We start from the raw sequence: 14,331 nt of genomic DNA, 5'->3' as shown, positions 1-14,331 counted from the left end.
GAGTGGTGGAATGGCAGAGAGGGACAGGGGGAAACTCAACAAGCTGGTCAGGAGGGCCAGCTCTGTGCTGGACTGCCCGCTGAAGTCCATCGAGCAGGTTGGAAGGAGAGGATGTTGTCTAAGCTAACATCCATCATGGACAACACCCACCCCCTGCATGAGACTGTACGAGCTCTGAGCAGCTCGTACAGCAGTGGACTTTTACACCCACAGTGTAGGAACGAGCGCTACCGCAGGTCATTCTTACCAGCAGTTCTCAGACTCTATAACACAGTTTAACACTTTTTGATTATCTTACTCACCAGCTTGTTTTACACACTTGTGTACATATCTCTGTACAATTTTTCTATACATATTACTGTGCATTGTTATCTGTATATACGAACTTCAGTTGCTTATGAATATAGGACCACTTTGTATCTCCCTTCTATATTTTATATTCCTCTTGCTATAAGAGCTGTGTAACACCCAAATTTATAATAATAAAGGTTAATAAATGTCTATTCTATTCTATTCTAATCTATTCTATGCTACTGCTTTAAAGTGCAGGGACTTGTGTGCAACAAAATCTTCAAAAATGAGTGTTGTTAAAATACATTCTCCCTGCTGATGTAGACTGGGTGTACAAACACTTGTTTGTAGACGCATATATGGGTCTACAAGTGTTTGTACACCCAGTCTACATCAGCGGGTGCTGCTCTTTTATTTTATTATTTTAACAGAGTACTTATCTGGAATCATTATGAGGAGTAGCATCACCTTCAGAGGTCTCTTGGAATCAGTTTTGTTGTTGCATCTTGTGATAAAAGATGAAAGCTTTGCCATGCCGACACCCTTAATCCTGTAAAGTACAGAATAAGTCGCCACTTAGGGAACACAAATGTATAAATACAAACAGAAGCAAAGAAGAATTAAAAAAAAGAAAAGAAAAATCTACACACCAAAACTCATTTTTGTTGGTTTGTCCTAAGGACGCACGTGATGATGGAGATACACAAAATAAAATGTCAAACACAGGAGATTTAAACATATAAACATGACATTGGTGATGACTCATTGCATTAAAGTCAAACTTCAACTGCAGATACACCAAGACCAACAGAGATCACTTTGGTTTTTATAGACTATAATTATTACTTTACAGAATTTCACAGCTTAAGTGGCTTAAACCAGCCAACAGGTGGCAGCACATATGCTGTTTTTGACACCTTATGATCAAGGCCACTCTTACACTTAAGGAAACTTTATTGTTTCCTCTTTCAGACTAGAAAATCATTATGCAAATATTATGCAGACCTCAGGTGAGTTATGTTTGCATCTTGAATTAAACATTTTTATGTCCCTCATCACTTTGTGCATTTGAGTTTTGTTTGAGTCTTGAGGTACTGTTGGACTTTCATTTTCCTTTATAAATGCTTTCTTAGGTATAGATGGTTCTAACTTTAAATGGGGTTGTGGATGATGCATGACAGACCCAACCACATGTTCGCAATTTACACACACTTTATTCATGGTTGTCGTGATTTACAGACACGGCTGCAGCTTTCCAGCTCACAACCGTGTCTGAAACGACACATGAACCAGAGTGTAAATGCAGCTATTTCCACTGTCACAAGTTCTCTGAGTTTAGAGGATGTTGGGAGCCTGTTAAGTTGTTTCCAACTAATAAATTAAAACAAGAATAATTCAAAAACACTTTCCTATGTGTACCAGTCCTGTCTGAAACATTTAACTCTTGTGTGCTGTTCAGGTCTGGTGGACCTGTTTTCAGTGTTTACCAGACACGTTATTCATTATTAGAGCATTTAGTAATGACAATCTGATCTATGTTTACTGGATCTTGCCCAAGAAAGGCTTATAAATCAGACTTCCTCTCAGTGCTGACTTTTGATAAACTCCAACTATAAACCTTCTTTAACCAGAACTTAGACTCAAAGATAAAAGCTGTTTGGCTCTTAAAGCTCAGTCTGCTCCTCTAACACAGCAGCATGTGAGCCAATGTTTAATTCACCATGAAAGATGCAGAATGGATTCACTGAGGAAGTTTTAAATGGAGAACCTTCATTTTAGATCAATGTACGGTGGCCCTGTGGTGCCAAACACACACACCACAATGAAACATGACGTCTGGCACAGCTGCAACATCTGTCTGCTGAATTTTATGAGGTCAAGTGTAACAGTGTACATAATAAAGCCCCCAAGATTAGGTGTTAGTATTATTTATTTCTGTCATTCACAAACCATTTTTATAGAATATGTTTTAAAGTGAATTTATCCATGAGAACAAGTGAATAAAATCTCATGTACATGTTTAATCACAGCAAACAGGTGGCAGCACATCTCTTTTCTCCTCATTAACACCTAATAACAGCACTTAACCACCATCACTCTTCACCTCGAGGCCTGTTTTGCTCACATTTTAAAGCTCAGGCTGAAGTGTTGTGGAAATTTTAACAATAACCTGCAACAGACCCAGTGCGCTTGATTTGAAGTGGGTTTAATGAACACATTGCAATGCGGAGAGAGCATCCCAGTGAAACACCAGGATCATCTCTGAATTGTAGCCACTGCCCTTACATCTTATATACAGAGGTCATGTCCAAATTCATGTGCTGCATCCTCCTGATGACCCGGCCTTCGCGGTCTATGTGGGCCGGGTCCTCAGAAGGTCGGGTAGGCCGGAAGTAAACGGCTGTGAAATTGGACGGTCTGGCCTTCTGATTTGCGTCACCGCTGTCTCGGTGGACTTTAATAAACTCGGCCGTCTGCTCATTGCTATCTAAAATATAACAGGACACTGGTGTAAATTCTCGACCGTCTCATACTTCTGTTTAATCAGTATTCTGTTTGACGTTTATTCAGCTGTGTAAAAACCAAGGAGGAACCCAGTTTAATTTTATTTTATCTAATCTAATAACTTTAATCTCAGCCAAACTGTTTTACTCATGAACAAATAAAACACTGAAAAAAGCCAGACAATAACCTTTTTAGGTTGTCTATCTAATTTTGACCTTGTGTTTTGCTTAGCCATCACCTAAGTATTTACATCCCTCAAACAAAAATAGTCTCACTATCTGTTTAATGTCTCCCATTACAATGGCCTCACTGTGTGTGTAGAGCATAAGGCCCATCTGTGGTGCACATGCATACAACTAAGTGAGAAAGTGAAATTAGTATTACTAATGTGATATGATTAAATATGTGATTAATACATGAGAAGAGAAATCTTCCACCACAAAAGAAACAGATGTTTAGCAGCTTCCAGTGCTTTAGCTAAATTATTAATTCTGACCAAATCCTGTTGACAGTATTACACACAGACAAAGCAGCGACCAGCAGAAAAGAAAGAAAGTAAAGCAACAATGTGACGATCTGAAGTATCGTGCAGTTGTTTGTTTTTACGTGGCTGTTTCGGACAAACAGGAAACATTCAAAGCAAAGAACTTTAATGAAACACTGCAGGAGGAGAAAATGTGAACTTTCCTTCTCCAACTTATTTCTGCTTTAACTGAGGATGATGTTGTTACGAAATTAACATTTTGACCAGTTGTGTTTGTGTTTCGCCGAGTCATTTATTTACAGGCTGTGACCAGAGAAGTCATCTTCTGACCCGTTTAATTTTCCCAGAAGTGAAAGTGACAATCCATCAGTTGCATCAGTCCCCACGGTATCTTAAATGTCTATCTACAGGTCACTGTGATACATGTCTTCACTACTGAGCAAGTCAACAGTTTGTATCATCAGACAAACATCATTCCCATTGTAGCTGCCGTCATAGGCAACTCTCGCATTTAAGTTAATTTTATTAGATAGTTAAGGTTGATACAATAAGTACTTGGTAAATGGTCTGATTCTTATATAGCGCTTTTCTACTCTCCCGGAGTACTCAAAGCGCTCTATACAACATGCCTCATTCACACAAGCACTTCTAAGCTCAGGTGCAATGTAAACTACATTTATACACATTCATACTCCGATGAACGCATGGGAGTGCAACTCGGGGTTAGTATCTTGCCCAATTCAATTCAATTCAATTCAATTCAATTTTATTTATATAGCGCCAAATCACAACAAAAGTCGCCTCAAGGTGCTTTATATTGTACAGTAGATTGCACAATAATAAATACAGAGAAAAACCCAACAATCATATGACCCCCTATGAGCAAGCACTTTGGCGACAGTGGGAAGGAAAAACTCCCTTTAACAGGAAGAAACCTCCGGCAGAACCAGGCTCAGGGAGGCGGCCATCTGCTGCGACCGGTTGGGGTGAAAGAAGAAAACAGGATAAAGACATGCTGTGGAAGAGAGACAGAGATTAATAACAGATATGATTCGATGCAGAGAGGTCTATTAACACATAGTGAGTGAGAAAGGTGACTGGAAAGGAAAAACTCAATGCATCATGGGAATCCCCGGCAGCCTACGTCTATTGCAGCATAACTAAGGGAGGATTCAGGGTCACCTGGTCCAGCCCTAACTATATGCTTTAGCAAAAGGAAAGTTTTAAGCCTAATCTTGAAAGTAGAGATAGTGTCTGTCTCCCGAATCCAAACTGGAAGCTGGTTCCACAGAAGAGGGGCCTGAAAACTGAAGGCTCTGCCTCCCATTCTACTTTTAAATACTCTAGGAACAACAAGTAGGCCTGCAGTGCAAGAGCGAAGTGCTCTAATAGGGTGATATGGTACTACAAGGTCATTAAGATAAGATGGGGCCTGATTATTTAAGACCTTGTATATGAGGAGCAGGATTTTGAATTCAATTCTGGATTTAACAGGAAGCCAATGAAGAGAAGCCAAAACAGGAGAAATATGCTCTCTCTTTCTAGTCCCTGTCAGTACTCTTGCTGCAGCATTTTGGATCAGCTGAAGGCTTTTCAGCGAGTTTTTAGGACATCCTGATAATAATGAATTACAGTAGTCCAGCCTGGAAGTAATAAATGCATGAACTAGTTTTTCAGCGTCACTCTGGGACAGGATATTTCTAATTTTAGAGATGTTGCGCAAATGGAAGAAAGCAGTCTTACATATTTGTTTAATATGTGCGTTGAAGGACATGTCCTGGTCAAAAATGACTCAAGGTTCCTCACAGCATTACTGGAGGCCAAGGTAATGCCATCCAGAGTAAGAATCTGCTTAGATACCATATTTCTAAGATTTTCAGGGCCGAGTACAATAACCTCAGTTTTATCTGAATTAAGAAGCAGAAAGTTAGCGGACATCCAGGTCTTTATGTCTTTAAGACATTCCTGCAGTTTAACTAATTGGTGTGTGTTACCTGGCTTCATGGATAGATAGAGCTGCGTGTCATCTGCATAGCAGTGAAAATTTATGCTATGTCTTCTAATGATGCTGCCTAAGGGAAGCATGTATAATGTAAACAGAATTGGTCCTAGCACCAAACCCTGTGGAACTCCATAATTGACCTTAGTGTGTGAAGAGGACTCTCCATTTACTTGAACAAATTGGAGTCTATTAGATAGATATGATACAAACCACTGCAGTGCAGTACCTGTAATACCTACAGCATGTTCTAATCGCTCTAATAGGATATTATGGTCAACAGTATCGAACGCAGCACTGAGGTCTAGCAGGACAAGCACAGAGATGAGTCCACTGTCAGAGGCCATAAGAAGATCATTTGTAACCTTCACTAAAGCTGTTTCTGTGCTGTGATGAGCTCTGAAACCTGACTGAAACTCTTCAAATAAGCCATTCCTCTGCAGATGATCTGTTAGCTGTTTGACAACTACTCTTTCAAGGATTTTTGATATGAAAGGAAGGTTGGAGATTGGCCTATAATTAGCTAAGACAGTTGGGTCTAGAGATGGCTTTTTAAGTAAAGGTTTAACTACAGCCACCTTGAAGGCCTGTGGTACATAGCCGATTATTAGAGATAGGTTGATCATATTTAAGATTGAAGAATTAATTAATGGCAGGACTTCTTTGAGCAGTTTTGTAGGAATAGGGTCTAAAAGACACGTTGATGGTTTGGAGGAATTAATTATTGAAGTTAACTCAGAAAGATCAATTGGAGAAAAAGAGTTTAACTTAACATTGATGGTACTAAAAGTAGCTGTAGATAATATTACATCTGTGGGATGATTATTGGTAATTTTTTCTCTAATGATAAAAATTTTATTTGTGAAGAAGTTCATGAAGTCATTACTAGTTAACGTTAAAGGGATTGTTGGCTCAGTAGAGCTCTGACTTTTTGTCAGCCTGGCTACAGTGCTGAAGAGAAACCTGGGGTTGTTCTTATTTTCTTCAATCAGTGACGAATAGTAAGATGTTCTGGCTTTGCGGAGGGCTTTCTTATAAAGCAGCAAACTATTTCTCCAGGCTAAATGATGATCCTCGAAATTTGTGACACGCCATTTCCTCTCCAGCTTACGAGTTATCTGCTTTAGGCTACGTGTTTGAGAATTATACCACGGAGTCAGGTACTTGGTTTGAGGCCTTAGTTTTCACAGGAGCTACAGTATCCAGAGTCGCACGTAGTGAGGAGGTAAAATTATTAACAAGATAATCGACCTCTGTTGGAGTAGCGTTCAGATAGCTGCTCTGCTCTATGTTGGTACAGGGCATTGAAGATGATAACAGTGGGTGGATTATATTCTTAAACTTAGTTACAGCACTTTCAGAAAGACATCTACTTTGATAAAGTCTACTCTCCACTGCTGTGTAATCAATTATTGTAAATGTAAATGTTATCAGGAAATGATCAGACAGCAGAGGGTTTTCAGGAAACACTGTTAAATGTTCAGTTTCTATGTCATATGTTAAAACAAGATCTAGAGTGTGATTAAAGTGGTGGGTGGGTTCTTTTACATTTTGAGAGAAGCCAATTGAGTCTAATAACAAATTAAATGCGATGTTGAGGCTGTCATTTATAGCATCTACATGGATGTTAAAATCACCCACAATAATTATTTTATCTGAGCTGAGCACTAAATCAGATAAAAAGTCTGAGAAATCAGAGAGAAACTCTGTGTAAGGCCCAGGTGGACGATAGATGATAACAAGTAAGACTGGTTTCTGAGTTTTACAGCTGGGTTGGACAAGGCTAAGCATCAGGCTTTCAAATGAATTAAAAGTCTGTCTTGGTCTTTCGTTAATTAATAGACCGGTGTGAAAAATTGCTGCCACACCGCCCCCTCGGCCTGTGCTTCGGGATTTCTGGTAGTTAGAATGACTCGGGGGTGTTGATTCATTTAAACTAACATACTCATCCGGCTGCAACCAGGTTTCTGTAAGGCAGAGTAAATCGATTTGTTGATCAATTATTAAGTCATGTACTAACAGAGACTTGGAGGAGAGAGACCTAATATTTAATAATCCACATTTCACTGTTTTACTCTTTGGTTCAGATGTGGATACTGTATTGTTCTTTCTTTGTGATTTTTTATGTTTAAGTTGTTTATTCCTGGGTTTTGGTTTGTTTTTTGTCTGTTTGGGAGCTGACACAGTCTCAATGGAGATGGGTTTTTGGGGGGGTAGCAGGAGGAGAGAAGCTGCAGAGAGGCGTGTAAGACTGCAACTCTGCTTCCTGGTCCCAACTCTGGATAGTCAAGGATATTTGGCATGCAGACTGGGGAAACCAAGGATCGAACCACCAACCTTCCGATCAGTAGCTGATCTGCTCTACCACCTGAGCCACAGCCACCCACAGTACTTGAAATATTAAGAAATAATACATAATAAATAAATAGTAATTCATGTTTGTTGATTAGATTTATATGTTTAAATGTGTTATTTGTGCTAATTGTGCAATTAGATAGGAACCTTTTCTATAGTTCCATCTGTTGTGGCTAAGAGCTTTCATTCACAAACCCTCAGTATGGCAAACAAAAGAAATGCATGTGATGCAGCTTTCAAATTAAAGGCAGTCGATTTGGCTCTCAGCGAGGGGAAGTAGAGCTGCTGCACGTACCCTTGGTATAAACGAATCAATGGTGAGACGTTGGAGACGCCAGCGTGACGAACTGGCTCAGTCCAAAAAGACGAGAGCTTTCACAGGAAATAAGAGCAGATGGCCCAAAAGTATTGAAGACTGGGTGAACACACAGAGAGCAAATGGACGAGGTGTTTCAACTGTGCAGATCCGACTGAAAACAGTCGCCAACGGAAAAACGAAAAGGACTGTCCATCAGGGCACGGACGACTGTGTGTCAGCAACTCCCTCCCGACTATGCAGAGAAAACAACAAACTTGCGCAAATTCACACAACGAAAGATAAACGAATATTCCATCGGACCAGACGAGATCATAAACATGGATGAAGTGCCGTTGACCCGCCCCTTAGTAGGACTGTTAACAAGTCCTACTAAGACTTGTCCTACAACTCATATGAGGATGTTTGCAGTGTGTATATAAAGATAATAAAAACAACTTTATTTAGTAGAAAAATAATAAAATTCAACCCTGACAGTACAGTATGGTGTGCATAACCATTACAGCAACCATTTACTTTGACAACATCACATTTTATTCTGATATATAAAGTATTTTATTCTATTGTACACAGTGTCTTATTCTTATTATATTATTATTCTTATCCTATCCCATTGTTTTTCTGAATTTTTGCCACTTTCTGCTATAACTCAACAAATTTCCCACATGTGGGACTAATAAGGGTCTATCCTGTCTTATCTTACAAAACATTTAGCCAAGAAAAGGATGATCTTACTAGTTCATAGCTTAAGGAGTAACATTTTCCCTTTTGTTTTAACCTTTCAGAGGCAGCTGCTCCAGCCAGTCGACGAGTTCTTTCTTTTCCTGGTTTTCCTGTCTGTTGGTCTGAAGGAGAGGGACCTGGCTCATCGATTCAACATACACCAGTCCACAGTGAGCCGCATCATTGCAACATGGACAAGTTTTCTTGCCACTGCACTGGGGTCTCAGTGCATCTGGCTTACACGTGCAGAAGTGCAAGCTTACCTCCCTAAGGAATTCAAAGATTTCTCAGACACCCAGGTGATCCTTGACTGTACAGAGCTGAGGTGTCAGACACCATCCTCACCACTTCTCCAGAGTGAAACGTACTCTTCATACAAATCCCACTGCACGATGAAACCCCTGGTTGGCATAGCTCCACATGGTCCAGTCACATTCATCTCTGATCTGTACGCAGGTTCGGTTAGTGACAAGGAACTATTCAAACAATCAGGCATTGCTGAGAAGTTGACTGAAGACATGGCAGTGATGGTAGATAAGGGCTTCCTGATCACAGATTGTTGTAAATGCAAAGTGTACCGCCCACCTTTTCTATCCAAGCAGAAGAAGAACCAGGTTAAGGAGACACAGGCCACAGTCAGACTCAGGATACATGTGGAGCGAGTCATTAGGAGGATCAAACAGAACAAACTTTTTGATGGCATCATCACCATGTCACCTGTTTACAATATCAGCCAACTGTTTGCAGTAGCATGTATGCTGTCAAATTACCAGAACACAGCATTAGTTAAAAAACAGGTTAAGTGAGATGAGATGGACTTTTCCCAAGACACCAGTGCCAGTAACTTGTGCTATGCATGGAGCTTTAAATACTATGTAAATAAGTTCTGCAAACATTCAGTGTTATAATGTTTTTGATACCGTTGCTAAAATAAGAGTTTATTGATTTCACACAACAGTAAAATGTTTTTTAAAAATTCATTAAAAGTTTTGCAAATAAAATATCACTTTGTTCAATCCAGCCTGAAGGATCTGTTTTTCTTTTTGCTATTGTTTTCACTTTTCATTTTTCAAACACGGGTATTTTGACGCATATATATGTAGAAAAAGAAATAGTCGGCTTATGCACAACTGTATCCATGTATATTCTTTGCACTAGGTAGTCCTTCGGTGCATACACAAGTCACACCACTGCATCCGACTGATGAGCTGTTGTCCTTGCACAATAGGCTTTTTTTTTTTGTTTAAGTGGTATCACATTCCATCTGCACATATTTGCAGTCAATAAAGTTTTGTACACCCCGCCTCTCGCCCTATGACGGCTGGGATAGGCTCCAGCGCCCCCCGTGACCCTGAAAAGGATAAGCGGAAACGTATGGATGTATGGAAAGTTTTGTACATTGGGGCATTTGAATTCCACAAGGCCAACCTGGGGGTTTTCATTGGGGTCAAAAACAACACCATCAGGAGCTGCAGCAAAGCCAGGGGGCAATGGGGTGAATGACCAGACCACAGGATGAGTAGTTAACATTCATTAGCCTACTACACTCTGCTGCTATTGCAGGCTCCATCTCAGTTCCTCTCCTCATGTCTGCCTTGTTCCCTTCATTATACACTCTGCTAGTGACTCTGCTGAGCTCTGGCCTCTGACTTGACACACCTCCCGAAACCAAGAGGCAGTCACTCTGGGCCTGTGGAGTCAGAGAAAGAGCTTTGCTCATGTGGAGCTTCCTCTATTTTGTGAGCCATTTCCAGAGTTACAGACAAGGTTCTGTGATGCAGAAGCTCCCCCTCTGAGCCCACAAACACGAGGCGAACAGGATCATAGTTCAGTGTTATGGTTACTGACCTCTACAGGCTTAGTGCTTCCCTCTGTATTAAAACAAAAGTAACCATCCTCGATAACTGTAATACTTTAGATGGTGTATGTTTGCAGTATTAACTTGATGTATATTTGCTTCTGATCACCCAAACACATGTTGATTAAACTATCTGACCAGTCAAATTAGGTGTGATAAAGCAGAGAGGAGTAACACAATGTTTGAATTTGACGTTAGCCAACGGGTTTTTTGTCTGTTAATTTCTGTTTTCTTACCCTCATAGTTGTGTATCTGTGATGCAGCATATAACGTAAATCCTTTATCTAATTTTCTGGCAGTTGTTCAATTTTGGGAGCTTGTAGGCAGCGGGTGTAGAACCTCGCCACTGTTTAACCACTGCGGAAACAGTGGGGCAGGGCTGAGTATAACGCACAAGTGATTGTGCAAGTGGCTGCTGTTACAACCAAATTTCCCCTTGTGGGACAATTAAAGGATTATTCTAAGTAGGACTACACACTGGTGGGACCATTTTAGATGGTTCATGTTTTATAATTACAATGATGCACATTGCTATAAGAATATGTTTATTTCTCTAACACTATTTTAACCAAGTAGTTAGAGGATACTACATCCCATTCTTCATATGTTTAAACATGTCAGAGGTTTATTTTTAGACAGAGTTGGTTATGTCAGCAAATAAAAACAAAAAGTAGTCCCCATCCCCACGTTTGAACTATAGATTATTAAATTTACAGGGTGTAAGTTAAGGCAACACAAAACTTTTGCCACATGTGGAACCGTAAATAACGATGAAGATGCACAAATTATTTTCAAGAACAGACTGCATGACAGTGGTATGTGTTCTACTGCAGGTTTGAGATGGACAGACTCCCACGCCTCACCCTCCCCTCCTCAGAGACATTGCTTCAGACATTGACCCCCAACACATCTTCCACCTCTCCCCCCTCACCCTCCCCAATCCAGTCTCAACGACCACCCCAACCCTCCCCAATCCAGACCCAACGACCACCACCACCTTCCCCATTCCAGACTCAACGACCACCACCACCCTCCCCATTCCAGACTCAACGACCACCACCACCCTCCCCATTCCAGACTCAACGACCACCATCACCCTCTCCAATCCAGACTCAACGACCTCCATCACACCTCTCACCCCCCTTTCCTCCTCCCTGAAACTCAGAATACACACTGAGGATGTGAGCCGACTATTTCAGAAACAGAAGCCCAGGAAAGCCCCCGGACCAGACGGTGTCTCACCCTGCTGCCTCAAAACCTGTGCTGAACAGCTGGCTCCCATCTTTACTCGCATCTTCAACAGATCTCTGGAGCTGTGTGAAGTTCCCTCCTGCTTCAAACGCTCCACCATCATCCCTGTTCCCAAGAAACCCACCATCACAGGACTGAATGACTACAGACCTGTCGCCTTGACGTCTGTGGTCATGAAATCCTTCGAACGACTGGTGTTAGCCCATCTGAAGGACATTACAGGCCACCAGTTGGAGCCTCTGCAGTTTGCCTACCGGGCAAACAGGTCGGTGGATGATGCAGTGAACATGGGGCTGCATTACGTTCTGCAACACCTCGACCGCCCTGGAATTTATGCCAGGATCCTGTTTGTGGACTTTAGTTCGGCTTTTAACACCATCATTCCTGAACTTCTCTTCTCCAAACTCTCCCAGCTCAGCGTGTCACCAGCTACCTGTCAGTGGATCACCAGCTTCCTGACAGAGAGAAAGCAGCAAGTGAGGCTGGGGGAGATCACCTCTGAAACTTGGTCCCTCAGTATTGGTGCCCCTCAAGGATGTGTCCTCTCACCACTACTGTTCTCCCTCTACACTAATGACTGCACCTCCAAGAACTCGGCTGTTAAACTCCTAAAGTTTGCAGATGACACCACCGTCATTGGCCTCATTCAGGATGGTGATGAGTCTGCATACCAACAGGAAGTTGAGCGGCTGGTACTCTGGTGCAGTCAGCACAATTTGGAGCTGAACACTCTTAAAACTGTAGAGATGACAGTGGACTTCAGGAGATGTCCCTCAACTCTGCTCTCCCTCATATCAGACAGCCCAGTGTCGTGTTATGGAAATTTTAACAATAACCTGCAACAGACCCAGTGAGCTTGATTTGAAGTGGGTTTAATGAACACATTGCAATGTGGAGCATCCCAGTGAAACACCAGGACCATCTCTGAATTGTGGCCACCGCAGTTACATCTTATATACAGAGACAGACAAAGAACATTCCTCAAACTCTTACATGTTGGCCCCTCTCACGGGGGGGGGGGGTTATACCTCCTCCCGTACAGAGAGAATTATGACCTTGTTTTCTGCTTAGCCTTCACCTAAGGATTTACATCCATGATAAGCAGAAGGAGCCTCACTATCTGTTTAACGTCTCCCATTACAATGGCCTCACTGTGTTAACTTTCCACATGCATGTAAAGTCGTGGCAGGAGTGCTCTTACTATAGTAAAGTGAGAAAGTGATATTACTATAACTGATGTGATATAATTAAATATGTGATTAATATATGAGAAAAGAAATCTGCCACAACAGTCGACTGTGAAGATCTTCAAGTTCCTGGGTACCACCATCTCCCAGGACCTGAAGTGGGAGACCAACATCAACTCCATCCTCAAAAAAACCCAGCAGAGGATGTACTTCCTGAGACAACTGGGGAAGTACAGTCTTCCACAGGAGCTGCTAATCCAGTTCTACACTGCAGTCATTGAGTCTCTCCTTTGCTCCTCCATCACAGTCTGGTATGGTGCAGCCACTAAACAGGAGCAGACTGCAGCGGACTGTACGGGCAGCAGAAAGGATCATCGGCGCCCCCCTGCCCTCCATCCAGGATCTGTACCTCTCAAGAACCAGGAAACGGGCAGGGAAAATCATCACAGACCCCTCACACCCTGGACACAGACTTTTTGATCTGCTGCAGACCAGGACCACCCGACACAGGAACAGTTTCTTTCCCCTCGCCATCTCCCTCCTAAACAGTTGAACTGTCACACCGCTCCCACTGCCAGACTGCAACTGCACCTTATGTACATTCTGTAGTATTCATTCCACCTCATTTCATTTCTGTATGAAATGTGTGTGAGATTTACATTGCTGTGCTTGAGAGCCACCATCTACCGGAATTAATTAATTAAATGTGTTTATTTAATTAATTCTTTTCCATTTTTATTTATTATTTCCTATTTTAATTAATTATTGCCACATTTACTTAGTTATTTAATCATGTATTTAATTAATTCATTATGGCAGTCCTGGCGTTCCATAAGATGAAGCCTCGTGATGAACTGAAGCTTTCCATCACACTGGTCGACTCATGGTTCAAAGCATTGTGATGATTCATTTGCTCTACTGCGCCATCAAGTGGATTCAAGTGAAACAGTCTCTTTGACTATACTGATGTGATGTGTAAACCTCTAAACTGAATAAATGAATTGTTTTTATGGTTATTTATCCCGAATATTGTCTCAGTATGTCTGATACAAAAGAGAAAGTGGAAACTATCAGGACAGAGTTTTGGTGTGATTGTGTAACTGTGTAATCATGTTTATGTACATCTGGATAATCACACAAACTGTGTGGCGCTTCACTTTTTAATAAACTAAAAGACAGAAATCAGATTATAGGATCTGTAGTGTTGTTTATTTATATTATGGTACTTATCTTTTGTGATATTTATTACTGTGTGCATACTTTAGTAGGAGATTAAATAAAAAAAGCTCAAGTAACTATGTAGCACGTACTAATCCAATTCCACAACACAGTGTGATGGGGAATCCGCTGTGTTTTGCTGCC

Source organism: Oreochromis aureus, linkage group 3 (assembly GCF_013358895.1).
Source record: "Oreochromis aureus strain Israel breed Guangdong linkage group 3, ZZ_aureus, whole genome shotgun sequence".
Classification (NCBI taxonomy): domain Eukaryota; kingdom Metazoa; phylum Chordata; class Actinopteri; order Cichliformes; family Cichlidae; genus Oreochromis; species Oreochromis aureus.
This window is presented reverse-complemented; position numbering follows the sequence as displayed.